The sequence below is a fragment of the Schistocerca piceifrons genome, chromosome 5 (genome assembly GCF_021461385.2).
Source record: "Schistocerca piceifrons isolate TAMUIC-IGC-003096 chromosome 5, iqSchPice1.1, whole genome shotgun sequence".
In the NCBI taxonomy this organism is placed as follows: domain Eukaryota; kingdom Metazoa; phylum Arthropoda; class Insecta; order Orthoptera; family Acrididae; genus Schistocerca; species Schistocerca piceifrons.
In genome coordinates, this window is record NC_060142.1 from 675,479,112 (window position 1) to 675,488,293 (window position 9,182).

At 43.6% G+C, this 9,182-nt stretch overlaps 1 non-coding gene across 1 annotated transcript; it reads right to left on the minus strand.

Annotated features, from left to right (window-relative positions):
• Positions 1–851: 851 nt before the first annotated feature.
• On the minus strand, positions 852–926 carry Trnat-cgu. The gene has a single exon. It is a non-coding gene; the product is annotated as a tRNA-Thr (tRNA).
• Between the last annotated feature and the right edge of the window lie 8,256 nt (positions 927–9,182).

The window sequence follows — 9,182 nt, forward strand, 5'->3', positions numbered from 1 at the left end:
CTCTTGTGTTCCAAGTGAGTCTAACCTAGTCTCAGGTTCTTTGAGATAATGGTTGATCATTCTCTGACCAGTCCCATTGGCTCGTCATGCAAAATATGCCTTCCATATGTAATTCTTCTTTCCCTTCTTTTGCGTTAAAGTGCGACAGAACTATCTTGATATTTCTATTTGGTGCGCTCTCAACTGTTTGTTCTACTTGGTCATATAACTCTTCCCTTTCCTCATCTGTTTTATCTGCTGTCGGCGTGAATATTGATTGATGTCTGACACTTGGATTCCGAGCACTATACAGGATATTCTTTTGTTAACAGCTTTGAATTCTTTAACCGAATTTGCTCCTTTATTATGTATCACAAAACCAGTGCCAGATTTGTGTTTATCTACACTTCGCTGGACTTTGTGCAGCGAAAATTAAAAAATAAAGTTATCTGTAAGCATAGGTCGTCGTCGTCGCCTTCGTCGGTAGTGGAGAGAGCAGCGGTGATGGTGGGGACCGCAGGTGCCAGAAGTGGGGACTGTGATTCGTGCGGCATCGTCGAGCGAGTAATGACACAGTAAAAAGAGAGTAACAGTAGCATGCCAAATGCTCTGTCAGAATCAGTAAATGCCATGAAGTAAAAAGAAAAAACTTAACTGTGCACATAATTCTCCCACGCTTTAATTATCATTATTGTGATTATTTACTTTGTGTGTCGCACAGTGCCACTCTCACTGTGGAAACTCCATCACAGAAATCCAAACTTTCTGCTATTTTGTTTTATCAGTTGACATTAACAGAGTTTCCAGAATGAAATTTTCACTCTGCAGCGGAGTGTGCGCTGATATGAAACTTCCTGGCAGATTAAAACTGTGTGCCGGGCCGAGACTCGAACTCGGGACCTTTGCCTTACGCGGGCAAGTGCTCTACCAACTGAGCTACCCAAGCACGACTCACGCCCCGTCCTCACAGCTTTATTTCTGCCAGTACCTCGTCTCCTACCTTCCAAGGTTCGCAGAAGAGCGTCTGTAAAGTTTGGAAGGTAGGAGACGAGGTACTGGCAGAAGTAAAGCTGTGAGGACGAGGCGTGAGTCGCGCTTGGGTAGCTCAGTTGGTAGAGCACTTGCCCGCGAAAGGCAAAAGTCCCGAGTTCGAGTCTCGGTCCGGCACACAGTTTTAATCTGCCAGGAAGTTTCATTAACAGAGTTCGCAAGAAGACGTCTTGAGCGCAACAGAGAATGCTTCCTTTAGAACGTGATTAGCACAGCTATCAAAACGCATTACTTTGTTGAATCCAAGACGGGATGAGAGCATATGTCTCATTTTAGTGACAAGTGGGCAGCAGTAAGCAGACGATGGGGTAAGGTGCCAGCGGAATGCGAGAATGAAGACTGAGTAGTGTTGCTGGGAGGGAAAGGGCTACCGACATTAGCGCCATATTGACAATTTTTATTGATTATTATTAACTAAAGCTGATGTATATATAAAGACAGAGATGTCAGGAAATCTTTGTTTCTTAACTATGCCACAGTGATTTTAACAAGTTATTATTTCACCATTAACTAAAAACTGTTTAACCTTATACTATGAGATACCCATTTGCGATCGAACGCGAAGACATAAGAACTGCCGGCCGTTGCGACCGACGGTTCTAGGCGCTTCAGTCCGGAACCTCGCGGCTGCTACGGTCGCAGGTTCGAATCCTGCCTCGGGCATCATGGATGTGTGTGATGTCCTTAGGTTAGTTAGGTTTAAGTAGTTCTAAGTTCTAGGGAACTGATGACCTCAGATGTTAAGTCCCATAGTGGTCAGAGCCATTTGAACCACTTGGTATAAGAATTGCTGTGCAAAGTCTGTGGTGTGTGCGAGATAAATACAAACGAAGGGTCATCGATCATATATGATCTTGCAAAGTAGTCACCGTTGGGGTACAATGTGTCTGATAGTTATGTCTATGGCAATGAGCAGCGTTAAAAGGATAGACTCGTAGAAAGTTACAGTGTAGTTCTCGTAAAATGTTTGAATTTACTGTCATTTGTATTGTATACACGGAATTTTATCGGTGGTGCTTGAATTTTTTAGTGAGACACAGGCTGCAGTGCAGGATAAATTCAGTATCCCAAGGCCAGCCAACCTACGTTATTCGAACAAAAGTTTGCCAGAATTCTTAGCAAAAGTCACGTATTTCTTTGTATTGTCACAAAGCCAGGCTAAAAAATAAAATAAAATGAAAAGCGAATAAGCCGACGCTCATTACTTATGAGCACTGTGGTCTACGCACGACTGTAAATGCACAGCCTTCCTTATTCAGGCAGTTTGATGGTCTGGTGACTTGCCAGGTTATTGAGTTATACATTGCTATTTGTGTCTGTATGGTTTACATTTGTGTCCCTGAAGTTTTCACGAACCTTAGTAATTTCGGTTTGTTCACGAATATTCACGCCATTTGCGGGTGTTCCACGTCAGCGTAGCTTAGTTTCACGTGCAACGTGAAGCAGGTAAATTTCTTTGTCGGAAAGTGTTCCATAGTATTCGTATTCAAAATAATTCAATCATACCGAGACGGATGAACCTCTGACCCTTTGACTCACTGTGATGGACAAAATTCTTTTTTATCTCTATCCTTGTGTGTGTGAATCGTGTATGTTTGTGTAAACTTTTCCACATACGTGCCTAAGATTTCCTTTTCATTTGTCACACCAACGTATCTCAACACTCAATACAGTAACAATATAAGTGAGTTAATTGGGTTAATTAATTACATAACAGGCAAAGACAGATCATAGTTTAGAATCACTTTTTTAATACAATGTTTTACTTTAATAAACTGCGTTAAACTATGATGACTGTTTCTCAGACAAACCCGACCCCTTTTGTAATATTATTTTTAAAACATACCACCTGGCGTTTCTGATGCGCAAAAGCCGGCCGGAGTGGCCGAGCGGTTCTAGGCGCTTCAGTCTGGAACCGCGCGACCGCTACGGTCGCAGGTTCGAATCCTGCCTCGGGCATGGATGTGTGTGATGTCCTTGGGGGTTGTTGGTTAGGTTTAAGTAGTTCTAAGTTCTAGGGGACTGATGGCCTTAGATGTTAAGTCCCATAGTGCTCAGAGCCATTTGAACCATATTTTTATGCGCAAAAGGCTGGCCTTGTTTGTAGATTTTTGTCTGATTATCTTATTCTTGAGGCTTAAGCTCCTGCTTGCTCTGAATTACTCGATTTAACGTTTGTACTTAAATTCTTCCCATATGCTCCTTTCATATATTCGCTTGGACCTTTTTGTTAATTTTAACATGTTAATAACGTTTACAATTCAGTGGTTACTTCAATTCTCATATTAAATTTTCCCAATTTTAACTAAACTGGGTGGTGACTCAGCAAAATTTAATGGGACACGAAACTTACAATAGACTGCAGAGTTCCACATTGGCTAACTCACCCAGTTCCTGTTTACAAATCATTTTCCAGATAACCATTCACCCTTTAATAACAATTTACCGTATGTTTGTACAACCTTTTAAAGATCTTAATACTGTTACTTATTGTATTGTAGCCGGCCAGGGTGGCCGAGCGGTTCTAGGCGCTACAGTGCCAAACAGCGCGACCGCTACGGTCGCAGGTTTGAATCCTGCCTCGGGCATGGATGTGTGGGATGTCCTTAGGGTGTTGGTTATGTTTAAGTAGTTCTAAGTTCTCGGGGACTGATGACCTCAGAAGTTATGTCGCATAGTGCTCAGAGCCATTTGAACCATTGTATTGTAATTGGCTGATAAGGTACGAGAAGTAGTCAAAAATATCTGATTATGACATCGAACTAATATAGCTAGTTTTTTCGTTTTTTATTTTTTTAATTTTTTTCCAGATACCTGTTTGTGGTCCTGGTACCATTGAAATCGGCTCGTCACAATACCGTATCTCGCCCCTAGAGGTGCCAAAAAAAAATGGTGTAGCACTCTGACAAGATGGAGGAGGCAGCGCTATTTCATTTTGGCATCTCCAGTGGCGAGATATAGTACTGTGGCGAGGGTACGAGGGTATTTCAATGTGTAGCCGAAAGAAAAAGTACGCCACTTTATTTTTTGAGTGATAAGCAATAAATTATGACTATGCCTCGCAATTTATCGACTCCGTGGATGATCACGTTTAAACATACGGTCATCAAGAACACACAATGGCTCTGAGCACTATGGGACTCAACTGCTGTGGTCATAAGTCCCCTAGAACTTAGAACTACTTAAACCTAACTAACCTAAGGACATCACACACATCCATGCCCGAGGCAGGATTCGAACCTGCGACCGTAGCGGTCGTGTGGTTCCAGACTGTAGCGCCTTTAACCGCTCGGCCACTCCGGTCGGCAAGAACACACAAGTCAAGCTTGCAAAGAGAGAGAAGGGAAAAACTTCTTACCTTATGTTGCAACGTACGGGGGTTTTATTGTAAAATTATCGATATATTGGAAAATATCTATTGGTAGTTTTAGTCGGCCTTGAGTTGCTATCTGACTTAAGTTGGCTCTGTTTAAACCCGCGGTTATGCCCCCAGTATCATTTGCATCGAAATTATCATTACATTCTAATTATTAAACAAAAATATGGTGATTGCTAGCTACGAAATCAATAATGCGGTGATTAGCATATGATAGCAAATTAAGATTTATTCAGGACAGGATGAGCAATATTTCTAGCATAACATGACAATACAATACACTCGCTAACCTAACTTGCCTATCATTGGCAGAATGTATCCTCTTTCCAGAACTAATTAAGTCAACACTGAACCCGCAAGGGACTCTATTGCAGTTCTGTCTGAACGAACACAGACTCAGAGAGCGCCAGTCAAAGAGCTAGCGGAATACGAACTCCTTTAGAATTACAGTGCCCTACTTTGACTGGTGATTGCTAATATCACCGTAATTCTCCGTGAGCGAGCTTGGCTTTAATCTCCAACGTGGACGTGGTTTGCGCCCGTAAACTCCTGTACGTTAAGTGTTCAATTGCGGAGTCCGTCACTAGTCAATACTCAAGCTACTTGCACATATGCCAAGAGTAGTTGGTCGAGTCCAGTACGCGGCAGCAAAGGTACACTTCAGATTGCATATGAACACCACAAGTAAGTACAAATCTCTTTATCTTCTCAGAGGAACAGATAATGCTACGTGTGTGATGTCGTATGCTCTACACTATTAAGACTTCGGAGAGTAACCACTGGACTCAATGCCGGTAACTTCTCCAACCTACTTCTCTCCACGCTCTCCAAGCAGGGCAGCCAGACACCGCGACTGCTCTCCTCCCAGCCGTCCCCAGAGTTCTCCTTCAGAGTTTTTGCAAACCTGGTCGTTCTTCGCCGCATGGATCCGTGCGCGTTGGTAGCCAATCACGACACAGAATTCTCCCGCGGTTACTGTTGCCGCCAAACTTTTAACACGTATCTCTAAGCGCTCTGCGTCAATCCCGTCACAGTCTTCCGGAAATTTTCCACTGTGGCGAGAAATCGTCTTTCTCTCTTTCGCATATAGCTCCGCCTCGCTTCTTGTTGTGATGGTCCAGCCTTTCTGAACGTCTTTGGTGGTCTGAAGTGCCAGCCGACAAAGACGTCCGGTCGCGGCCATCCCGGTAGTTGACATGACATAAACACCTTCCTTAAGCCGTCGGCACACGGACCGTGCTGTCGAACGTCAACGTTGAGCGTGCCAAGTTCAACGTGCTGCTGAGCGCTCGGGAACGATGCGACTTGTGCATACGGTACGTGGGCCCCAACGTGGTAAACGCGATCGCAACGCACTGCAGCGGCAGTTGAGAGATGTTTCTAGTTCGTAAATCACACTGTTTACTCAGCGGGCTCGCGTAAAATTCCCACGTTAGCTCTATTAAAATGCACATTTCCTTCATCGTCCACGAAAAGGAAAGTACCATGTCCAATCAATAAGGACACAGGCGTATAAAAGTTCCATTACAAACAGTGCGGTACAAATTTGGAATAAAGCGTGCCGAGTTTCTGACGTCATGGCGTGGAATAGCACGCTCGGCCGTCTTTCCGAACGTGCAGAGCAGTATTTGGCATGTCAGATATTCTGAGCGTGCGTCTGAGCGTCGACCAATGAGATGACACAACGCCACCTACGTCACACGCACGCCGTCTCACTTCAGTACAGAGTTGTGAGGCGCCATATTGGCATTCATTTCATCTACATCTACATCTACATCTACATCTATACTCCGCGAGCCACCTTACGGTGTGTGGCGGAGGGTACTTATTGTACCACTATCTGATCCCCCCTTCCCTGTTCCATTCACGAATTGTGCGTGGGAAGAACGACTGCTTGTAAGTCTCCGTATTTGCTCTAATTTCTCGGATCTTTTCGTTGTGATCATTACGCGAGATATATGTGGGCGGTAGTAATATGTTGCCCATCTCTTCCCGGAATGTGCTCTCTCGTAATTTCGATAATAAACCTCTCCGTATTGCGTAACGCCTTTCTTGAAGTGTCCGCCACTGGAGCTTGTTCAGCATCTCCGTAACGCTCTCGCGCTGACTAAATGTCCCCATGACGAATCGCGCTGCTTTTCGCTGGATCATGTCTATCTCTTCTATTAATCCAACCTGGTAAGGGTCCCATACTGATGAGCAATACTCAAGAATCGGACGAACAAGCGTTTTGTAAGCTACTTCTTTCGTCGATGAGTCACATTTTCTTAGAATTCTTCCTATGAATCTCAACCTGGCGCCTGCTTTTCCCACTATTTGTTTTATGTGATCATTCCACTTCAGATCGCTCCGGATAGTAACTCCTAAGTATTTTACGGTCGTTACCGCTTCCAATGATTTACCACCTATGGCATAATCGTGCTGGAATGGATTTCTGCCCCTATGTATGCGCATTATATTACATTTATCTACGTTTAGGGAAAGCTGCCAGCTGTCGCACCATGCATTAATCCTCTGCAGGTCCTCCTGGAGTACGTACGAGTCTTCTGATGTTGCTACTTTCTTGTAGACAACCGTGTCATCTGCAAATAGCCTCACGGAGCTACCGATGTTGTCAACTAAGTCATTTATGTATATTGTAAACAATAAAGGTCCTATCACGCTTCCCTGCGGTACTCCCGAAATTACCTCTACATCTGCAGATTTTGAACCGTTAAGAATGACATGTTGTGTTCTTTCTTCTAGGAAATCCTGAATCCAATCACAAACCTGGTCCGATATTCCGTAAGCTCGTATTTTTTTCACTAAACGCAAGTGCGGAACCGTATCAAATGCCTTCCTGAAGTCCAGGAATACGGCATCAATCTGCTCGCCAGTGTCTACGGCACTGTGAATTTCTTGGGCAAATAGGGCGAGCTGAGTTTCACATGATCTCTGTTTGCGGAATCCATGTTGGTTATGATGAAGGAGATTTGTATTATCTAAGAACGTCATAATACGAGAACACAAAACGTGTTCCATTATTCTACAACAGATTGACGTAAGCGAAATAGGCCTATAATTATTCGCATCTGATTTATGACCCTTCTTGAAAATGGGAACGACCTGCGCTTTCTTCCAGTCGCTAGGTACTTTACGTTCTTCCAGCGATCTACGATAAATTGCTGATAGAAAGGGGGCAAGTTCTTTAGCATAATCACTGTAGAATCTTAAGGGTATCTCGTCTGGTCCGGATGCTTTTCCGCTACTAAGTGATAGCAGTTGTTTTTCAATTCCGATATCGTTTATTTCAATATTTTCCATTTTGGCGTCCGTGCGACGGCTGAAGTCAGGGACCGTGTTACGATTTTCCGCAGTGAAACAGCTTCGGAACACTGAATTCAGTATTTCTGCCTTTCTTCGGTCGTCCTCTGTTTCGGTGCCATCGTGGTCAACGAGTGACTGAATAGGGGATTTAGATCCGCTTACCGATTTTACATATGACCAAAACTTTTTAGGGTTCTTGTTTAGATTGTTTGCCAATGTTTTATGTTCGAATTCGTTGAATGCTTCTCTCATTGCTCTCTTTACGCTCTTTTTCGCTTCGTTCAGCTTTTCCTTATCAGCTATGATTCGACTACTCTTAAACCTATGATGAAGCTTTCTTTGTTTCCGTAGTACCTTTCGTACATGATTGTTATACCACGGTGGATCTTTCCCCTCGCTTTGGACCTTAGTCGGTACGAACTTATCTAAGGCGTACTGGACGATGTTTCTGAATTTTTTCCATTTTTGTTCCACATCCTCTTCCTCAGAAATGAACGTTTGATGGTGGTCACTCAGATATTCTGCGATTTGTGCCCTATCACTCTTGTTAAGCAAATATATTTTCCTTCCTTTCTTGGCATTTCTTATTACACTTGTAGTCATTGATGCAACCACTGACTTATGATCACTGATACCCTCTTCTACATTCACGGAGTCGAAAAGTTCCGGTCTATTTGTTGCTATGAGGTCTAAAACGTTAGCTTCACGAGTTGGTTCTCTAACTATCTGCTCGAAGTAATTCTCGGACAAGGCAGTCAGGATAATGTCACAAGAGTATCTGTCCCTGGCTCCAGTTCTGATTGTGTGACTATCCCATTCTATACCTGGTAGATTGAAGTCTCCCCCTATTACAATAGTATGATCACGAAACTTCTTCACGACGTTCTGCAGGTTCTCTCTGAGGCGCTCAACTACTACGGTTGCTGATGCAGGTGGTCTATAGAAGCATCCGACTATCATATCTGACCCACCTTTGATACTTAACTTAACCCAGATTATTTCACATTCGCATTCGCTAATAACTTCACTGGATATTATTGAATTCTTTACTGCTATAAATACTCCTCCACCATTGGCGTTTATCCTATCCTTGCGGTATATATTCCATTCTGTGTCTAGGATTTCGTTACTGTTCACTTCCGGTTTTAACCAACTTTCCGTTCCTAATACTATATGCGCACTATTTCCTTCAATAAGAGATACTAATTCAGGAACCTTGCCCTGGATACTCCTGCAGTTTACCAATATTACGTTAACTTTTCCTGTTTTTGGTCTCTGAGGACGGACGTTCTTTATCAACGATGATAATGTCCTCTCTGGTAAGCCGTCAGGTATTTTATCGTTTCGCCCAAGGGGGGGTCCCTCTAACCTAAAAAAACTCCCGTGTGCACGCCACACGTACTCTGCTACCCTAGTAGCTGCTTCCGGTGTGTAGTGCACGCCTGACCTGTCTAGGGGGGCCCTACAGTTC